Raw genomic sequence first — 21,013 nt, 5'->3', positions numbered from 1 at the left:
GTTTTGTGGGCCAGGCACAGTGGCTCACGCCTCTAATCCCAGCATTTGGGGAGGCCAAGGCTGGTGGATCACTTGAGGTCAGGAATTTAAGACCAGCCTGGCCAAAATGTCGAAACCCCATCTCTACTAAAAATACAAAAAAAAAAAAAATTAGCTGGGCGTGGTGGCAGGCACCTGTAGTCCCAGCTACTCAGGAGGCTGAGGCAAGAGAATCGCTTTAACCTGGGAGGCGGCGGTTGTAGTGAGCTGAGATGACAGCATTGCACTCCAGCCTGGGTGACAGAGCTAGCAAAAAAATAACAAATAGGGTGGGCTGGCCACCCGGGACAGGAAGGCACAGAGCATGGAGAATGATGAGCTTCCATCAGTGGATGGGATGGATTGGAGTGGGATTGCGTCTGTTAGAGGGTGCAGCAGCATTTTACTACGTTTTTGAAATTAATGAGACTTGCAACAGGCTGGCCTTGGAACACATTGAACAGCACCCTGAGGAGCCCCTCGAAGGAGCCACATGGACACACTCCTTGAAAGCTCGATTACTCTCCTTGCCTTTTTGGCTGTGGACAATTATTTTTCTGGTATCTTACTTACAGATGTTTTTGTTCCTTTACTCTTTTTTTTTTTTTTTTTTGAGACGGAGTTTCGCTCTTGTTACCCAGGCTGGAGTGCAATGGCGCGATCTCGGCTCACCGCAACCTCCGCCTCCTGGGTTCAGGCAATTCTCCTGCCTCAGCCTCCTGGTTCCTTTACTCTTATATAAGAGCTGATCCCATAGCAGTGGGCTACTGTATGTATCATCCCTATATACTGGGCAGTTATTTGCAATCGCCACCAGGCATTTGTCAAGGCTTCTAATCAGATCAGCAGACCACACTGATTGACACGTAAAATCAGTCCTCGCTTTTTCCCTATGATTACAAAACTGCCAGTACTATATGGAGTCTGATCACAAGACTGCAGTTTCTTCACAGATCTCAGGAAGTTGTGATGGGGCAGAGGGTTTCTGAACACGTGATTAGGGGACTATCTCTATCTGAGTAATGAATTTTTAGGTAAAGCCTGGGATAGGGTACTACAAAATCATGTTGATTACTTCAGATTTTGGAAGTTAAATCTTGTCTGTTAATTTGCATTCTTTAGAAACTTTACTAAGTACCTGAATTCGTGTTTCTATTCTACTGTGCAACATAGTGATGATTCAGAAATTGTTCCTTAGGGGAAAAAAATGAATATGAACATTTCCATTGTGTTAAGTGTAAAAAGGTCTAGACATGATTATAAAATTTAAATTTTATATCAAAAAAATAAATAAAAATATGTTTTGTGATATCACATTTCTGAAAAGGATCCCAGTGATTCCTGCCTTCTAGAATTTACATTCCCTCTCACATTGTACCAGGGTTGGCCTGTGTGAGCAAAGGAATATGGCAGAGGTGATGGTGTGTCACTTCCAAAATTAGGTTCTAAAAAACACCGTGGCTTCTATTTTGGTTTCTCTTGCCTGCTCTCTCGGCGCATTCGCTCTGAGGCAAGCCAGTTGCTATGTTCCTAGCAGCCTTTGGGGGGGCCACCGTGTCAAGGAACTAGGTCTCCTGCCAAGGAGGGCTGTGTGAGTGGTCTGGAAGTGGATCCTTCCCAGCCTTCAGATGACAGCAGTCCTGACCAACATCTTGACTGAAACTCGGAGACACTGAGCCACAACCACCCAACTAAGCTGCTCCTGGATTCCTGACCCTTGGAAACTGTGTGGGATAATAGATGTTTGCTTTTTTTTTTTTTTTTTTTTTTGAGACAGAGTCTTACTCTGTCGCCCAGGCTGGAGTGCAGTAGCGTGATCTCGGCTCACTGCAGCCTTCACCTCCCGGGTTCAAGCAATTAACTGCCTCAGCCTCCTGAGTAGCTGGGCTTGCAGGCACCCACACTCGGCTAATTTTTGTATTTTTAGTAGAGTTGGGGTTTCACTATCTTGGCCGGGTTGGTCTTGAACTTCTGACCTCGTGATCCACCTGCCTTGGCCTCCCAAAATGCTGGGATTACAAGCATGAGCCACTGCACCTGGCCAGATGTTTGCTATTTTAAACCAAGATATTTTGGGGATAATTTGTTACATAAGATTACATAATTAATACATAATTATTTGATATGCATAGAATATTGAATTTTAAAATTTGAGTCAGGGACCATGGTGTGGTGGCTTAACACCCGTAATCCCAGCTCTTTGGGAAGCCGAGGTTAGAAGATTGCTGGATGCCAAGAGTTTGAGACCAGCCTGGGAAACATAGCGAGACTATTGCTACTAAAATATGTTAGGATATCAGCTAACATTTTTATTATTTATTAGCTACCCTGGCATCCTGGTATGCACCTGTAGTCCTAGCTACTCGGGACACTGAGGTGGAGGATTGCTTGAGCCCAGGATTTCCAGGCTGCAGAGAGCTATGACGGTACCACTGTATTCCAACCTGGGTGTCAGAGACACCGTGTCTCAATAAATAAATAAATAAGGAAAACAGTCAGAAATAAAAGAAAAAGGGGAATCTAGGTTTGAGGAAGTCCAGCTGGAAGTAATGGGAGTGGAGCCCTGACAAGCAGCGGGTGGGCAGCCTGGAGGAGGGATACCTGGGTGCCCCAGGGGAGCCGGGGTCGGCCAACAGGCTGCAGGGCCGCTCTGGCCACACGAGGGCGCCCCACATTGCCATATCTGGGCTGGGGTGGGGAATGAAAGACCACAAAGAGGCCTTATGGGGAGGGAACGTCCTGTGTGCCCACACACTGGCCCCTCTCTCCAGGTTTCTTGAAGAAGGTCAGCGTGAGGTCTCTCTGGCAACTGGAAACACAGCCGGTTTTCAGGCCCTGAGGAATGCATGCCTCTGCAAGCCAGGGTTGTCTCCTCTGCAGGGTAGCATGTGTTATGGTTGATTGTGACTGGCGGCAGTGAGGGTGGGAGTGGCTAACCAGGGACTTGGGGATTCTCTCTCCATCATGCACGATGGGGCTTCCTTCTCAGGAGAGGAGAAAAGCCCAGGGTGCAGAGATATTGTCAGTAGCCTTTCCCTTCTCCCCTCCGCACCCTCACTTTTGCAGCTGTAGCGCTTAATGATTACTGAGTTAAATTGCCTTCAGATCTTAAGGCTGATGGGAGGTGTCGGGGCTCGTGTCGGGGCTCAGAACACAATACGCCGAAGTATGAAGCTGTGGCATGTGGACGGTTCTGAGAAATGCTTCCTTGTGCAATTGTGTCATTGTGCAAACATCAGAGAGTATACTTTCACAAACCTAGATGGCATGGCCTACTATACACTTAGGCTATATGGTATGGCTTATTGCTTATAGGCTACCAAACATGTACAGATGTTACTGTATTGGATACTGTAGGTAACTTTAACACAATGATAAGTATGTGTGTATAAAGCATACCTCAACATAGGAAAAGTACAGTCAAAATATGGTAATATAATCTGTTTTTTGAGATGCTGTCTCACTCTTTGTTGCCCAGGCTGGAGTGCAGTGAATGGTGTGATCTCAGCTCACCGCAACCTCCACCTCCTGGATTCAAGTGATTCTCCTGCCTCAGCCTCCCGAGTAGGTGGGATTACAGGCACACCCCGCTAATTTTTGTATTTTTAGTAAGGATGGGGTTTCACCATGTTGGCCAGGATGGTCTCAAACTCCTGACCTCAGGTGATTCACCCACCTCGGCCTCCCAAAGTGCTGGGATTACAGGCGTGAGCCACCATGCCCAGCAGGTAATATAATCTTATGGGACCACCATTTTACAGGTGGTCCATTGCTGAATGAAACATTGTTATGTGGTTCATGACTGTACTTTATACTGAAGGACATTGGAAGGGCCTCCAAAGTTCTCTTTGACCTTCTGCCCACCTGCCTTCCATCTATCTTTCTCACTCCCACCCGCCCACGTGAGGTGTCGTAGATACTAGAATTTCTCCTCCCCAGGCAGGTAATGGAAACTAGAACCTCTCTCCCCTAAAGCAAGCAATAAAACATAGAAAAGTCACTTTCCCCTCTCCATTCTTCCTTGAAGACCCTCACTCTAGAGGACTCCCGCTTCATACCAGGGTGGGGGGATGCTACACAGAGAGGCCAGGAAGCATCTGAACCGACAGGCCTTGCTGGGTTCCCCACTCAGTCTGTTACCATTAGAGCATACCCTTTTGCCAATCATATATCTACACGTCTATCTTCATTGAACCTAAACAAAATGTTAAGACAGTTCTTCCTGGGTCTTTGGCTCTTCACTTCTGAAGGCTCCCATTTCTTGAAAAATGTTTTATTAAATCTGCCACTCTTTTCTCTTGTTAACCTTTTGTTGTCATTGTTGTTGTTGTTACAAAAGTGTCAGCTGGCCGGGCACAGTGGCTCACGCCTGTAATCCCAGCACTTTGGGAGGCCAAGGTGGGCAGATCACCTGAGGTCGGGAGTTTGAGACCAGCCTGACCAACATGGAGAAACCCTATCTCTACTAAAAATACAAAATAGCCGAGTATGGGGGCATGTGCCTGTAATCCCAGCTACTTGGGAGGCCGAGGCAGGAGAATGGCTTGAATCTGGGAGGTGGAGCTTTCGGTGAGCTGAAATCGCAAGATTGTACTCCAGCCTAAGCAACAAAAGCAAACCTCTGTCTCAAAAAAAAAAAAAGAAAGAAAGAAAAAAAGAGGAGTGTCAGCCGTGACCCTTATGATGGCTGTGACCCTTATTATACCTTTCTGTCCCTATGGAGGGAAGGGGCTATGAACTGCATCCAGGGACAGGGAGCCTACAGATGGGTTGAATCTGTCTTGCTTGCTGCCATCTCTCCTAGGCCGAGTACAGTGCAGGCACATGGCAGGCATGTAGCAACAGCGACTGTACTATCAACCATAGCCCACATTTATTCAGCATGTGCTATCATGTGGTGGGAATGATTCAGGGTGCTGTCAGTCACAGAGTGCTTAGTCCTTATGTGGCTGGGTAGCACCCAAGATCCATCCTCATCGATCTTCTGTCCTTTGAAGGCAGATAGGTGAAAACCTCATTTGCAGTCTGACTCCTTTGAGAGCAATGGGTGCATATGGGATCCAACATTTAGTCCCTCGCATGAGATTTGGAAGGTGGAAGAGGCAGAGGCTGCCTTCCTGCTGCCTTGGCTGGTTCTTTCTGGCAAGCAGGGCCAACGCACATGCATGTTTTTTTCCTGCAGCAGCACCCAGTGTCCAGTTACCACCCACGGGGAGTCCGGGGACAGCTGGTGGCAGCAGCAGTGGAGGACCCATCTGCTCCCTGGACCATAGCCGTGCCAGTGTAGCCCAAACTCAGCGGTGCCAATGGCAATCTCCAGGTGCCGTACCTTGCTTCCTGCTCAGGCAGAGGTAGCAGACCCTCTGGACTCAGCCCTACTTCCTCTCCTCTCCCCATCCAGACACTCCAACCACCCGTATGCACCTTACCCCAGTCTCAAATCACTTTCTGCTCTAAGTGCCTCCCGTGGTTGCTATGTCCTGCACTGAACTCTGCTGACTCATGCAATTATTATCCCCATGTTACAGAGGAGGAAACTAAGGCGCGGAGGAGGTGAGTAATCTTCCCTGAGCCACACAGCTAGTCAGTGGTAGAGCCAGGCTTTGAACCCAGGGTTTTCTGATCCCTGCACCCACCATACTTGCTGCCTTGGGAAATATGTGTCGCTGCGTGCAGATGCGGGAGGAGGCACAGAGAGCCTTCCGGCAGCGGGCTGGGCTAACTCCCATGCAAGCAGGTCCTGAGGCAGGATCCCGAGGTATCTGGCCCTTCCTGAACAGCACAAGCTGCTCAGTTTTCTGGGGAAGGTTCTAGAAGCTAAGCTGCCACAGATGGGATGAGGGTTAGGGAGGCTGCCTGGGAGAGCCAGACTCTCTGGGCACCATGTCACCTCACATGGAGGGGAGACCAGAGTGTGCCAACCGAGACCAGCAGTGTTTGGAGAAACACTTCAGTGATCGGTGCAAAATCAAAAGAGGTAAGTGGTAAGGTGGGCGTGTCACCAGGCCTGTGGATCAGGGGGCCAACTTGGGTGGCACTGGCTTGGTGAACTTATAGTGCTTTGGTCTTGTCAGTGTCCCAGGGTTGAGTAAACTTTGGGAGCCTGACAGGCACTGACCCTTTGCTCACCAGGGGCTGTAATACCAGGTCACCAAGTAGTGAATCTGCATGAGAAGTATCAGTCATCTGGACTGGAATGTTCCTTCCTACACGCTGAACACATTTTCTCTTTCTGGGCTGATAGAGCGATGGGTGAGGGAGATGGAGCAAGTGCTGCGTGCTGAGGAGAAAAGTACATTGAAGGGGTTGGTTGATGCTTCAGATGTTTAAATGACGCCAGCCTTGGGCTGACTACATCTCAGGGCACTGAGCAGGGCAGCTAGGTGGGCCAGTCCTTGCACCCTGGTCAGATCTATCTCTGGAGTCTTCATTCACTCATTCATTAATTCATTTTTTGAAACGGAGTTTTGCTCTCATTGCCCAGGCAGAAGTGCAATGGCACAATCTCGGCTGACTGCAACCTCCGCCTCCCAGGTTCAAGCGATTCTCCTGCCTCAGCCTCTCGAGTAGCTGGGATTACAGGCGCCTGCCACCATGCCAAGCAAATTTTTGTATTTTAAGTAGAGATGGGTGATCCGCCCGCCTCAGCATCCCAAAGTGCTGGATTACAGGCATGAGCCACTGCACCGGCCTTTTTTTTCTTTAGAAGGAGTTTTACTCTTATTGCCTAAGCTGGAGTGCAATGGAGCCATCTCAGCTCACTGTAACCTCCGCCTCCTGGGTTCAAGCAATTCCCCTGCCTGAGCCTCCTGAGTAGCTGGGATTACAGGCGCCCACCACCATGCCCAACTGATTTTTTGTATTTTTAGTAGAGACAGCGTTTTACAATGTTGGCCAGGCTGATCTCGACCTGGGATTACAAGTGTGAGCTACCACACCCAGCAATTTTTTGTGTTTTTAGTAGAGACAGGGTTTCATCATGTTGGCCAGGCTGGTCTCAAACTCCTGACCTCAGAAGATCTACCCACCTCGGCTTCCCAAAGTGCTAGGATTACAGGCTTGAACCACTGCGCTCGGCCTTTCATTCATTATTTTATGCATGCAACAAATACGTGAGTACTACCACATACCACATCCTTGCCTGCATGCCAGATATAAGATATTCAGACACACAAAGCCCCGGCCTCATGGAACCGCCATTCCAGAGCAGAACACACTTTCCTGTGCTTCTGTGACTAGGCCCCATCTCATCACATTATCTTTAGGCAGGTGAAGTCCATTTTCTTGCCAATAACTTTAGACGTGTTATCCTAGCCTCTGATTGCCTCTTTTGTCACCACCCTGATTCTTAACTCCTGAAGATTTGGGATCAGGGAATATAGACATTCATAGCAACCCTATGAGGGAGTTCTGTTATTATTCCATTTTACAGATGTAGAAACTGAGGCTTAAGGGAGTTAAATAATGTTCACGGGCACCCAGAGTTCTATGAAAGGTTACTTACTGTGCATCTCATGTGGGCCTGCAGGGGCAGCAGGTGGGAAGAAAAGCTGGAAGTGAAATGGGGCAGAACAAAGACAAACCACTCTGTGAAGGACAAATTAGAACCCATGTCTACCTCTCACCCCTTTGGTCTTGATGACCTGTAGAGGAGGCTGATGCCTTTTGGCATGGAGCTACAAATGTGGTCGGCCCAGGACTTGAAGGAACATGGTGGAAGCCGAAAGAGCTGTAGTTCTGGCTGCTGCACCACACCAACAAAGTGAGCCGACAGGTAACTGACAACATTGCAATAGCACTAATTCTGGCACTAATTGTTACACACAATTATAAAAAACTTAGAAATAAGGCAAAGGAAGCCGGCGCAGTGGCTCATGCGTGTAATCCCAGCACCTTGGGAGGCCGAGACGGGTGGATCATGAGGTCAGGAGATAGAGACCAGCCTGGCCAACATGGTGAAACCCTGTCTCTACTAAAAATGCAAAAATTAGCCGGGTGTGTGGCGCACACCTGTAGTCCCAGCTACTCGGGGGGCTGAGGCAGAAGAATCACTTGAACCCAGGAGGCGGAGGTTGCAGTGAGCTGAGATTGTGTTACTACACTGCAGCCTGGGCGACACAGCGAGACTCCACCCCAAAAAAAAAAAAGAGGCCGGGAAAGAAAGAAAGAAAGAAAGCAAAGAATGACTATGTACCTTTTCTTTTCTTTGTTGCCCAGGCTGGAATGTAGTGGCACGATCTTGGCTCACTGCAACCTCCCCCTCCCGGGTTCAAGCAGTTCTCCTGCTCTCAGCCTCTGGTATAGGCACCACCACCATGCCTGACTAATTTTTGTATATATATATTTTTTAAGTTGAGACAAACTCGATCAAGACAGTTGCAGGTGGGCAGAAAAAAAAAAAAAATTAAGTAGAGACAAGGTTTCACCATGTTGGTCAGGCTGGTCTGGAATTCCTTACCTTATGAGTAGCCCACCGAGGCCTCCCAAAGTGCTGGGATTATATTATTATTTTTTACCTGACCTCAGGTAAACAAATGTAACCCTATAAGGGGCTCAGCTGAGCTAGGAGAGAGAGTGCTGAACTGCTAAGTGTCAGAGTAGCCAATTAAAACAAGTCAAAAATGTAAGAGGTAAGCCTTTAACCATTGACTGCAATGGCATAAGCAAGAGGTTAGAACTCTTCCCAGAAAGCGTTCCTGATCTTGCTCAAGACCCCAAGAGAGGGGTTTTGGATCCCAAGAGAAGGGTTCTTGGATCTCACCCAGCGAAGAAAGCTGAGTCCACAGAGAAAAGTGAAAGCAAGGTTATTAGAGAATTGAGGAAACAGAAGAATGGCTACTCCACAGAGCACGCGGGAGGCTACTGGATGGCTACTTTTATGGTTATTTCTTGATCATATGCTAAACAAGGCATGGATTATTCATGAGTTTTCCAGGAAAGGGGCAGGGGGGTTCCTGGAATGGAAGGTTTCTCTTCTTTTTGGACCACATAGGGTAAATCTGGGATGTTGCCATGACATTTGTAAACTGTCTTGCCTCTGGGGGGAGTGTCTCGGCATGCTAATATATTATAATTCACATATAATAAGCATGAGGACGATCAGAGGTCACATTCCTTTCCTCCTCATCTTGGTTCTGGCAGGTTTTGGCTGGCTCCTGTATTGAATCGTGGCGTGTGTGTGTGTTTGTGTGTTGAGACAGAGTCTCTGTCTCCTAGGCTGGAGGGCAGTGGCGAGATCTGGGCTCATTGCAACCTCCGCCTCTCGGGTTCAAGCAGTTCTCCTATCTCAGCCTCCCAAGTAGCTGGGATTACAGGCGTGCACCACCACAACCGGCTAGTTTTTTTGGTAATTTTAGTAGAAATGGGGTTTCACCACATTGGCAAGTCTGGTCTCAAATTCCTGACCTCAGGCGATGCTCCCGCCTCTGCCTCCCAAAGTGCTGGGATAACAGGTGTAAACCATCACACCTGGATTATTGCATTGTGGTTTAACAGCAAGGTCTTTGTGACCTATGTCTTGTGGCCTTATCTCATCCTGTGACTAAGAATGCCTAGCCTCCTTGGGAGGCGGCCAGCAAGTCTCAGCTTCATTTTACCCAGCCCCTGTTCAAGATGGAGTTGCTCTGGTTTGAATGCTTCTGACAAAACCAGAAGCAGCACCAACTTTCCCTGTTCCATCTTCCCGCATGGAATGGTTAATGGGTCAAGGATCAGGTGGATCCACATGGACATCTTCTCACTGTTGTGGGTCATCTCACTTAGGAGGATGGTCTCAATAAAAGGCTCTGGCAGTTTTATGGACTCTGGGGTGAAGGGAGGGGTGGAAGTGGAAGAGCCCTGGGTACTGAGTCAGAGTGGTAAAAGTGTCTTCTGGGCTTTCTGCCTCTTCCCCTTTGTCAATCAAGAAAAATGATGAGACAAGTCTCAATCATTTCAGGAGGCTTCTTTGCCAAAGTTAAGGACATATGCCTGGCAGACAGGTTTATGCCTGTCTGAGAAGATGATTTTGAGGGCTCCAAACTTACAGAGGAAAGGTCAGGATATTGAGAAACACACAATTTTTATGTAAGAGAGGGGTAGGGAAAAATAACCATTTATGCCTTAATAAATTTGTAATCTGAGGCCAAGTGCAGTGGCTCACACCTGTGATCTCAACACTTTGGGAGGCTGAGGCAGGCGGATCATGAGGTCAGGAGTTCGAGACCAGCCTGACCAATACCGTGAAACCCCGTGTCAACTAAAAATTAGCTGGGTGTGGTGGCACATGCCTATAATCCCAGCTACACAGGAGGCTGAAGCAGGAGAATCACTGGAACCAGGGAGGCAGAAGTTGCAGTGAGCTGAGATCACGCCACTGCACTCCAGCCTGGGCAACAGAGCAAGAGTCTGCCTCAAAAAACAATTTTTGTAATATTTTTTCAGCATTGTTTTTCATTGGCTATGTGTCAGGTCTCCATATGCAAGGCTGGAGCCTGAAAGTCTGAAGTCCTGCCTGCCTCGGCTGATCGTCTCCCACCCCACACCCCCCCAGCCTCCCTGTGTTCGCCATTGTCCCTGATCACCTAGAGGAGCTTCCCCGGACAAGCCCCTCGCCCAACCCTGCCATCTTAATTGTTCTTATGATGATGTGAATACCTCTAACCCATCGTGCCATCTTAACTGCTCTTCTGCCTCACCCCCACCTGCCATTGTAACTGAACTTGTGGTTATAAATACTCCTTGTCCCTACCCCCCACCACTGTAACTGATCTTACTCTGCAACACCCCCACCCCACAAAAAAACTACCCCAAGCTATAAAGCCAACTCCTACCTTACCCCCTTCTCCTGTCCTTTCTCGGATTTGGCTCCCTTACACCGAAGTGAGAAATGAACCGGCCTTGTTGCCCACACAAAGCCTGTTTGGAAGATCTCTTTATTAAGTGCATTTAACATTCAGCACTATTGGATGTGAATAACACTATGAATATTTAGTTTCTTGAATTTTCCTTTGAACTAGATTTACCATTCTGCTGGTTTCTTCATTAATGAGTTAAAAATAAATCTTTGTGGTGGCCAGGCAGTGTGGCTCATGCCTGTAATCCCAGCACTTGGGAGGCCAAGGCGGGTGGATCACAAGGTCAGGAGTTTGAGGCCATCCTGGCCAACATGGTGAAACCCCTGTCCCTACTAAAAATACAAAAAGTTAGCCAGGCATGGTGGTGCACGCCTGTAATCTCAGCTACTCTGGAGGCTGAGGCAGAAGAATCACTTGAACTAAGAGGCGGAGGTTGTGGTTAGTGGAAATGACAGAGATGACACTACTGCACTCCAGCCTGGGCGACAGAGCAAGACTCCGTCTCAAAAATAAATAAATAAAAATAAATAAATCTTTGTGGCAGGACGTGGTGGCTCACGCCTGTAATCCCAGCTCCTGGGGAAGCTGAGGCAGGAGAATCGCTTGAACCCAGTGAGCTGACATCGCACCACTGCACTCCAGCCTGGGCAACAGAGCAAGACTCTGTCTCAAAAAAATAAAACAGGAAAAATAAAAATAAATGTTTGTCACATGTTCACCTTCATTCTTGAGGCAAGTTTTCAACCTTTTGATGATTATACTGTGATAGTAGCATTGATTGTTTGGAAGTGGCAAGTGAGAAGTGAGGCTGGGAAGTTTTTCGAAGTGATTTCAGGAATCCTGATGAGACCCTGTGAAGACCTGACCCACAGCTATGGCAGGGAAAAAGGCAAGGGGTGGGTGTTGATGAGGAGACCCTGGAGCGGGGAGACACTGGAGCAGAGCGACCTGCAGAGACTGGTACTTGATGAGAACTCTGCAGGAGGAATGGCATTGGGGCGGTGTGTGTGTGAAGGGAGTGAAGGAACACGCTGAAGCTTTCAGCTCAAAAAGCTACCCCGGCAGGCCCAGGTCTTTCCTGTTGTGCTCCTCGTTAGCATTTGAGAAGCTGAACAATGCTTAGAATTCACCCAGTTCTAGGGCTGAGGGCACAGTTGTTACCAAATGTATCCATAGCTTCCAATGTGAATCGCATTCAGAATTATAATCAGATTGCCGGGCGCGGTGGCTGAAGCCTGTAATCCCAGCACTTTGGGAGGCCGAGGCGGGTGGATGACAAGGTCAAGAGATCGAGACCATCCTGGTCAACATGGTGAAACCCCGTCTCTACTAAAAATACAAAAAATTAGCTGGGCATGGTGGCGCGTGTCTGTAGTCCCAGCTACTCAGGAGGCTGAGGCAGGAGAATTGCCTGAACCCAGGAGGTGGAGGTTGCGGTGAGCCGAGATCGCGCCATTGCACTCCAGCCTGGGTAACAAGAGCGAAACTCCGTCTCAAAAAGAAAAAAAAAAAAAAAAAAAGAATTGTAATCAGATAGAAAAGCACTCATTTAAAACAAAACAAAACAGGCCTTTTCATTTAAGACAAAAACAAAAACGTGAGGGATGGGAGGACACAGACAATAAAAAACACTTTCTCTTAATTATGCATATACATATAGACAGCGTACCAGAACCTGAATGAATGCCAGTCATATTTACAGTGTATAAAGCCCTTTTACTTACAATTTATCATCTAATCCACACAAACCTTGGGGAGGTGGATATGAATAAAAACAATGACTCGCAGGGCACAGTGGCCGTGCCCGTAGTCCCTGCTACTCAGGAGGCTCAGGCTGGAGGATTGCTTGAGTCCAGGAGTTCTGGGCTGTAGTGCGCTATGCCGATCGGGTGTCTGCACTAAGTTTGGCATCAATATGGTGACCTCCCGGGAGCAGGGGACCACCAGGTTGCCTAAGGAGGGGTGAACCGGCCCAGGTTGGAAACGGAGCAGGTCAAAACTCCCGTGCTGATCAGTAGTGGGCTCACGCCTGTGAATAGTCACTACACTCCAGCCTGGGCAGCATAGCAAGACCCCATCTCTAAAAAAAAAAAAACAAAACAATGACTCTTCTGTGTGGATGGAAAGAGTGTAGGAGCCGGATAAAGCTTCTGGCTTGGAAAACCACCCCCTGCAAGTCCAGGCTTCCCCTTTGCGCTTATCTTGTGCTTATCCTTAGCCACACAATCCAAGCCCACTTCTCCTAACTTCTTCATGACCAATGGCCATTTCCTCCTGGGACCCAGTTTAAGTGAGCAAGTGAGTAAAACACAAACTCTTTTAGTTCTTGAGACAGCAAACCATTTTAGGGAAGGAAATCCACAAGTGAGAAAAATCACTGTGAATTTCAAAGCCAAGGGACAGAATTGCAGAATTGAGGACCCAGTGATAGGTTTGGCTATTACTCACCCTCAGGATCACCTAGGACTCAGCCTCTTCTGTTTCCTGAGCTTCTATCCAGCACAGCCTTCAGCTGTAGCCACTGAGCTATAATGCTCTTGCTTTACAAGACGCTGTTTGGCACTGTCTTTTTCTGACAGTGAGGAAGATGCCCTGGCAGGACAAAGGCTCAGCTGAGTCAGGGTTGTGGGTGTTTTCTTACTTCTTATCTTGGAATTTCAGATTTACAAAAAAAGTTTTGTTGGAAACGGGTTTATAACGTCGGGAAAAGTCCACACCGAGACAATGGATCACTCAGCAAGGTTAGTTTACTTCCTGCAGGAAGGGTGCAACTCACTGGCAGTCTTGCCACGAGAGCACACCTGAACAAAGGAGATGGAGGCATTTATAACTTTCATAACCTGACACAATCGCCCTACTGCTGTGTCCAGTTTCCATTGGCCAGAACAGGACCTCACAGTCTATGCTTGACCCGATTGGCTAAAAACTTGGAAATTTCCTGAATAGATGAGGGGGAAAGAAGACAAAGAAGAAGAGGAAGCTAGTCAGGAGAAGGTCAGGAGGGTTTCCAAATAAGGAATGGCATGCACCAGGGTTTGGAGCTTGCCCAGTTCTGTTCAGACATGCCAGAGAAAGTCAGCGTAGCTAAGTATATACACATGGTTATATGTTTATGCTAATAGCAGATAATCGCCATACAGCAAGAGATTGTAACACCTTATAAGGTAGTCTAAGATACAAACTTTGAAGAACCTTCCTGTCTCTCACAGTTTAATTGATAGTATAGAGAGTTCCTGTATACTTTTCACCCAGCTTCCTCTTCTGTTAATCTTATAACCGTGGTACCATTTATCAACTTAACCTTGGTACAATACTAAACCATGGATCCGCTTTCCCCTATGTCCTTTTTAAGTTCCAGAATCAATTCTAGAATGGTATTACCAGAAAGAGATCCCGATCCAAACCCCAAGAGAGAGATCTTGGATCTCCTGCAAGAAAGAATTTGGAGTCCACACAGTAAAGTGAAAGCAAGTTTATTAAGAAAGTAAAGGAATGAAAGAATGGCTACTCCATGGACAGAGTAGGAGTTCCAGAAGCAAGAGGAGGAAGGCGCCCACCTTAGGTCCAATGCTTGTTTAATACAAAATAACAAAGCAAATAATCCTGGGGGAGATGTGCTCTTCTACAGGGGCTTGTGACAAAGGATTGTGTAACTACTTTGTGTAACTACTGTCTTCCGTAAGAACCTATATTATCTTTAATAAGAGAAACTTAACTAAGAATGCTTTTGGCCGAGTGCGGTGGCTCACGCCTGTAATCCAAGCACTTTGGAGGCCAAGGCGGGTGGATCACCTGAGGTTGGGAGTTCAAGACCAGCCTGACCAACATGGTGAAACCCTGTCTTATATTAAAAAAAAAAAAAAAAAAAAAAAATTTAATTTTTAAAAAATTTTTAAAAAATTAAAAAAAGAACGCTTTTGTTCTTAAGATATTGGGACATCAGGACATTTCCTGGGCCTGTTATTATATTTCCTGGGTCTAAGTCCTGCTCCTATTAAGGTCTGTTCAGTAAACATTATTAACTTGTTCCCTTAATTCTAAATATCCCGTTGACTAAGAATGCCTAACCTCCTCCGAATGCAGCCCAGTAGGTCTCAGCCTCAATTCAAGATGGAGTCACTCTGGCTCCAAGCCTCTGACAATATCACATTGCATTTAGAGGGGTCATTGCTTTGATTTATACCCACCCCCCTGGCATTTGCTGCTTTAAATAATAAATTTTATGTAAAAGGGCTTTGTAAACTGAACATCTACATAAATATGACATTTCCTTTTTTTTTTTTTGAGACAGTCGCCCTCTGTTGCCCAGGCTAGAGAGTGCAGTGGCATGATCTTGGTTCACTGCAATCTCCACCTCCCGCATTCAAGTGATTCTCCTGCCTCAGCCTCCCAAGTAGCTGAGATTACAGGCACCTGCCACCACATCTGGCTAATTTTTGTATTTTTTTATTGTGCAAATTGTTTTATTATGCAAATTGATTTTAACCTAATTTTTTATTATGCAAATGGATTTTTTACCTGGCTGGCACCACATTATCTGCTCCTTACTACACACGATTGGCAAAGAACAGGGAAGATGGAGCGGCAATGTTGAACATGCCTAGATCCCAGGTAGCCGTTCCCCATGGTCGCCGCAGCCGGCATTCACCCATGCAAGCTTCCAGCTTGCTTATCTATGTCTGCAGCTGGATTTTACAGGCTGCTTTTTGTTAGAAAAGAAATTATTTGGGGGCTGCTTTTCATTACAAGGAAAACCTTACCAAGAACTTCCTTACCCTCACTATCTGCTTAAATAATTCTTTTTAACACCTATATCACTGTCTTGCCCTCCCAAAGTGCTAGGATTACAGGCATAAGCCGCCACACCTGGCCATTGCCTTTATGTGCTGTCCCATCATAGTGCAAAATACCCAATCCAGCCTATTAAACTGGAAGCTGTAAGTGTTAGGACCTTGTTTGTTCACTATTACTTCCCTTCCATCCAGCATCAGGCATGTAGAAGTTGCTCCAAAAAACAGTTTGAATGGATGGATGAATGAATGAACAAATGAAAAGGTTAATCTTATTTATTTTGTTTCTTTTTTGACATGGAGTCTCACTCTGTCGTCCAGGCTGGAGTGCAATGGCATGATCTCGGCTCACTGCAACCTCCGCCTCCTAGGTTTAAGCAATTCTTCTGCCTCAGCCTCCCAAGTAGCTGGGACTACAGGTGCACGCCACCACACCTGGCTAATTTTTGTATTTTTAGTAGAGACAGGGTTTCACCATATTGTTCAGGCTGGTCTCGAACTTCTGATGTGGTGATGTGCCCACCTCGGCCTCCCAAAGTGCTGGGATTCTAGGCCTGAGCCACCACACCCAGCCGGTTAATCTTATATCTAATACTGCATTCAGAAAACTTATTTCCTTATAATTTACTGTTCTGTCTTCCCTCACTAGAAGGTAAAACCTATGAAATACAGACAGTTGGGTTTTGCTCCTTGACGAATCCTCAATGCCTAGAACAGTGCTTAGCAAGAAAAAGAAAAAAAAACTATCTTTCCATGCAATTAGACTTCATAACCACTTATTTAAATGCACTGCCACACATTTAAGGATTTATTTATTTAGAGACGGAGTCTTGCCCTGTCACCCAGGCTGGAGTGAAATGGCGTGATCTCGGCTCACCGCAACCTCCACCTCCCGAGTTCAAGTGATTCTCCTGCCTTAGCCTCCTGAGTAACTCAGATTACAGGCACCCACCACCATGCCCAGCTAATTTTTGTATTTTAGTAGAGATGGGGTTTCACCATGTGGCCAGTCTGGTCTTGAACTCCTGACTTTAGCCTCCACCTGCCTTAGCCTCCTAAAGTGCTGGGATTACAGGCATGAGCCACCGCATCCAGCCACTTTCCTTAACTTTTTTCTGGATTTTCTTCCTTTCATGCAGGTCATTTATTCCTTTCCATTTTGATTCAGTGACTCCATTGCTTCTGACTACTTTAACAAATGTTGGCACGTGACCAAAAACATAACTTGACCTGACTTGAATAAAAAGAAAATGCAGGCTGGGTACAGTGGCTCACAGCTATAATCCCAGCACTCTGGGAGGGCAAGGCAGGAGAATCACTTAGGCCAGGAGTTCAAGATCAGCATGGGCAACACAGTGAGATACTGCTTCTACAGAAAAAAAAAAAAATCAAAAATTAGCCAGGTATGGTGGCATGCCTGTAGTGTCAGCTGCTCAAGAGGCTGAGGTGGGAGGGCGGCTTGAGCTTAGAAAGTTGTGGCTGCAGTAAGCCGTGATCATGCCACTGCCCTCCAGCCTGGGTAACAGCGTGACACCTTGCCTCAAAAGGGAAAAGAAAATGCTCCTGGCTCATGTAACTGAGAAATCGAAAGTGAGGGTCTGGTTTTAGGCACAGCTGAATTCAAGGACCAAATAATACTGGTTTTACTTTCTTCTGTGTTGGCTCCACTTTCAGACATGCCCTCAATTCACTAGTGCGAGATTTCCTAGTTAACTTACTCTCCTGTAACAATTCTAGCTTCTTTCCAGGCAACAGAATTCCCGGGACGAACATTCTGGGACTATAATTGGTTTTGAGTAAGTGCTTTGTTCATTCAAGGCTAAGCTTTGATTGGCAGAATCTAATTTGCATGCTTACTCCTGAAGCCTGGCGTCTAGTGGATAGAAAGTAAAACCAAAGTTTTAAAGTGCCACAAAGGGTCTACATAATTTGCCCTGAGTTCATCTCCTACTTTTATCTCTCCCAGCTCATACTATTCCAAATACAATGACCTTCTCAGAATTGTTCCAGGATGTCAAGCATGTTCTTTAGGATTTCTCAACCCTAAAGGAGTTATGTCTGCTTGGAATTTTTGTTTACACCAGGTATCACTTCGAGTCAAATGTTTATACATCAGGGAGGCTTTTCATGACCGTCCTGGATCCAATGTCAGCCTTTGACTTTGCACTCCTTACCTTGCTTTATCTTTCTCCGTAGCACCTATCTAAAAGATTTTTTTTTTTTTTTTTGAGATGGAGTTTTGCTCTTGTTACCCAGGCTGGAGTGCAATGGTGCGATCTCGGCTCACTGCAACCTCCGCCTCCTGGGTTCAGGCAATTCTCCTGCCTCAGCCTCCTGAGTAGCTGGGATTACAGGCACGCGCCACCATGCCCAGCTGATTTTTTGTATTTTTAGTAGAGACGGGGTTTCACCCTGTTGACCAGGATGGTCTCGATCTCTTGACCTCGTGATCCACCCGCCTCGGCCTCCCAAAGTGCTGGGATTACAGGCTTGAGCCACCGGCCCGGCCCTCTAAAAGATTATCTAAATAAGAGTGAACACTCAGCCGGGAGCGGTGGCTCTTGCCTCTAATCCCAGCACTTTGGGAGGCCGAGGCAGTCAGATCACGAGATCGGAGTTCAAGACCAGCCTGACCAACAAGGTGAAACCCTGTCTCCACTAAAATACACAAATTAGCCGGCATAGTGGCGAGAGCCTGTAGTCCCAGCTACTCAGGAGACTGAGGTGGATGAATCGCTTGAACCCAGGAGGTGAAGGTTGTAGTGAGCTGAGATCACGCCACTGAGATCTCGCCACTGCACTCCAGCCTGGGTGGCAGAGGGAGACTCTGTCTCAAAAAAACAAACAAAAAAAATAGAGTAAACACTCACATAGTGCTTTGAGGCACGAATTAGATTAAGCACTTTACTTGATTAACTGATTTAATACTTTCACCAACCCTATAAAACAAGTACTATTACTCTTCCCAAATTAAGAACTGGGGAGGCCAGTTGTGGCGGCTCATGCCTGTAATCCCAGCATTTTGGGAGGCTGAGCCAGGTGGATCACGAGGTCAGGAGATTGAGACCATCCTGGCCAATACGGTGAAACCCCATCTCTACTAAAAATACAAAAAAATTAGCTGGGCGTGCGATGCATGACTGTACTTCCAGCTACTCGGGAGGATGAGGCAGGAGAATCGCTTCAACCCGGGAGGCGGAGGTTGCAGTGAGCTTAAATCATGCCACTGCACTCCAGTCTGGTGACAGACCAAGACTTCGTCTCAAAAAAAAGAAAAAAGAAAAAAAAAGAGTTGGGGAAATTGAGGAACAGAAAGGTTAAGCAGCTTTCTCAGGATGTGACAGAGCAGCAATTCAAACCTAATTAGAATGGCTCCCAAGTCTGTGCTCTTTAGCACTAGGCTATGTTGCCTCTTACTGTTCTCAGTCTCTCCCCACCAAAAAAATACGGTGCATTAAAGCAGGAACTTGTTTGTTTTGAGACGGAGTTTCTCTCTTGTTGCCCAAGCTGGAGTGCAGTGGCATGATCTCGGTTCACCCTAACCTCTGCCACCTGGGTTCAAGCGATTCTCTTGCCTCAGCCTCCTGAATAGCTGGGATTACAGGCACCTGCCACTATGCCCAGCTAATTTGTTGTATTTTTAGTAGAGATGGGGTTTTACCATGTTGGCTAGGCTGGTTTCAAACTCCTTACCACGTGATCTGCCTGCCTCGGCCTCCCAAAGTGCTGGGATTACAGGCATGAGCCACCACACCCAGCCATACTATTCTATTGTCTTTTAACCTAACATCTCAGATTCACATTGAAGAGAATAACTGTGTGTTAAAGTGACTCCCAAGTCCGTGGTCTTCAACTGTTTTGTCCCAAAATAACTTTGGTATATACACCCGCTTACACACTGCTTACTAAAATGTGCTGTTTAATAGTTGCAAAGATATAATTTCTGGCATATTGTATGTTGTGTTATAATTGCTTTAAATATATCTTTGTCAAGACCTTGGTGCTTTGCTCACTTGGTTTATGGAAAAGGGCCACTAAGTGGCCAGTCTTCAAAAGGTCGGAACTCATTTGCATTCAAAGCAGTGAGCTGATAAACATTTCTGTTATAACCATCACTCTTTCAAATTCTAAGCATGATAGAAGGCAATCACATACATACATGGCAGAAGTCTGATGCTTAGGTGAAATAGGCTCTGTCTCCTTCAATATTTTTCTCTCCAGAGCTACACATTTTCTCCCCAAAGGTTTTGAGCTGGAATGAGTGAGTGAGTCTTTCTTTTGTACAGAGAGAGAAGATTTGTGTAACGAAGTCATGAGGCACCTATTCTTTTTTTTTTTAGACGGAGTCTTGCTCTGTCAGCAGGCTGGAGTGCAGTGTTGCAATATCAGCTCACTGCAACCTCTGCCTCCCTGGTTCAAGCCAGTCTCCTGCGTCAGCCTCCAGAGTAGCTGGGATTACATGCATACACCACCACGACCAACTAATTTTTGTATTTTTAGTAGAGATGGGGTTTCACCATGTTGGCCAGGCTGATATCGAACTCCTGACCTCAGGTGATCCGCCCGCTTGGGCCTCCCAAAGTGCTGGGATTATGGGTGTGAGCCACCGTGCCCAGCCAGGCCTGCATCTTAAAGTTGAGTTACTGAAGACAACAAAGTTTGGCACTCATTTAAGTAATGCGATTGATGCAACTGACTGGGACCACAACAGAAGGATACTCTACAGGTCACAATAATTACCCAAAAATTAACTGAAGATACCCACTGTTACTTCTATTTAACCATGTGTTAACCATGTAGTTATGGGAACTACAATGATAGTCACTACCTTAAAGAAATTTACCATCTTGGGCCAGGAGCAGTGGCTCACGCCTGTAATCCCAAAACTTTGGGAGGCCAAAGTGGGTGGGTCACCTGAGGTCAGGAGTTCGAGATTAGCCTGGCCAACATGGTGAAACCCCATCTCTACTAAAAATACAAAAATTAACTGGGCGTGGTGGCAGATGCCTGTAATCCCAGCTACTCGGGAGCCTGAGGCAGGAGAACTCGGGAGGCAGTGTGCAACTGAGGTTGCAGGGAGCCAAGATCCGCCACTGCACTCCAGCCTGGGCAACAAAAATGAAACAAGAGCGAAACGCCAACTCAAAAAGAAAAGAAAAGAAAAGAAAGAAACTTACTATCTGTTAGAGAAGACAGCAAACAAAAATAATACAAGGTTCACATGCTACAAAGCAGAGAACAGGGACGGGAAGGAATGAGAATTTCTATGGGCAAAGCAAAGTCACGGAAATCACGAATTGGGGAGATTATCTGTCCAGTTAAATTAAAGGAAGAGGAACAAATAGAATTCAAAGATTAGAAGGTGATAGG

General features: G+C 46.6%; 1 pseudogene; it reads left to right on the top strand.

The window, feature by feature from the left end:
• The first annotated feature begins 312 nt into the window (after positions 1–312).
• On the top strand, positions 313–877 carry LOC116531210 (annotated as a pseudogene).
• The last annotated feature ends 20,136 nt before the right edge of the window (positions 878–21,013 follow it).

Source organism: Sapajus apella, unplaced genomic scaffold (assembly GCF_009761245.1).
Source record: "Sapajus apella isolate SASKATOON/1434 unplaced genomic scaffold, GSC_monkey_1.0 scaffold69, whole genome shotgun sequence".
NCBI classification, from domain to species: Eukaryota; Metazoa; Chordata; class Mammalia; order Primates; family Cebidae; genus Sapajus; species Sapajus apella.
This window is presented reverse-complemented; position numbering and strand designations above follow the sequence as displayed.